The 1,173-nt window shown below is 42.1% G+C and overlaps 1 protein-coding gene across 4 annotated transcripts in view; it reads right to left on the bottom strand.

The window, feature by feature from the left end:
- Wdyhv1 (WDYHV motif containing 1) overlaps nt 1-1,173 on the bottom strand; it is a 23,094-nt gene that overhangs the window by 10,502 nt on the left and 11,419 nt on the right. The gene's annotated exons all lie outside the window — the stretch shown is intronic.

Raw genomic sequence — 1,173 nt, forward strand, 5'->3', positions numbered from 1 at the left:
GGTACTGGGAACCGAACTCAGGACCTTGAGCTTGCCAGGCAGGTGCTGTGCCGCTGAGCTGCATCCTCCGCCCACTTCTGCGCTATTCCTGCCTCAAATGCACATCCAGCTAACCGTGGCAACACGTCACACAAACCTAAGCTGAGGGGTTTTCTACACGGTAACTGACCAGTGGTCTTCAGAAATACAAAGGTTTAAAGGAAAACAAAACAAATGGAATTACTACTGACTGGAGAAGATGTGACCAACTGTCTAATATCCCTCGGTTAGATTCTGGTCTAGAAAGACAAATTAGGAAACTTGCAACATTTCAATGAAGTTTGTAAATTACTAGTTTTACATCATATTACATCAGTATACTGGTGTCGCTGTATCACCTTCCTGGGTGTGGTAATTACATTGCAGTTATTTAAGCTGTAACAGTAGGGAACTGAGTGAAGGATAAATACAAATTCTGTCCTGCTTAGCAATTTTCCAGAAATCTAAATTTTTTTTAAATTGTAAGTTAAATGGGAAAAGGTGCAAATAAACTGCCAGCTTACTGGTTTCAATAGCCAAATGACAAGAAATTCAGAGGCTACAATAAAGACATAATCAGTGAAATCCAATCTGTTACCCCAAGACCCAGTTTGTCCAACAAATTAACGAAGAAAAAGGGAACTGGATTAAAAAGCTGTACATTAAAAAAAGGACTTTTGGCCAGGTGTGGTGGCACATGCCAGTAATCCCAGCACTCAGGGGGCTGAGGCCAGGGGACTGTCACAAGTCGGAGGCCCACCTGTGCTACAAAGAGTTCAAGGCCAGCCTGAACTGCAGAGTGAAACCCTGCCTCAAAAAGGCAAACAAATAGAAATAAAGTGAAAATAAAGAGCCTCTTACGAGACATTCTGGGTGAACGCTGTACAGACTTCACTTGGATCCTTATTCAAAAAGTTGGGTGAAAAGTATTATGGCTTTATGAGACTCGCAAATGTGAGCCTGAAAACATAGACAGGTAACATTTGAAAGAGTCACTGTTTCTCTAGGTGCAACAATGGCATCGCAGTTTTTGTTCTGTTTTTTCCACTGAGGCATTGTACTTGTATGTTTTATGCCCCTAAAAAAGAATCCCAGGGGGCTGGTGAGATGGCTCAGTGGTCTAAAGCACCTACTTAGAACAAGCTTAGCAAAGCA

This window comes from Octodon degus, unplaced genomic scaffold (assembly GCF_000260255.1).
Source record: "Octodon degus isolate 3935 unplaced genomic scaffold, OctDeg1.0 scaffold00062, whole genome shotgun sequence".
Taxonomy (NCBI): Eukaryota; Metazoa; Chordata; class Mammalia; order Rodentia; family Octodontidae; genus Octodon; species Octodon degus.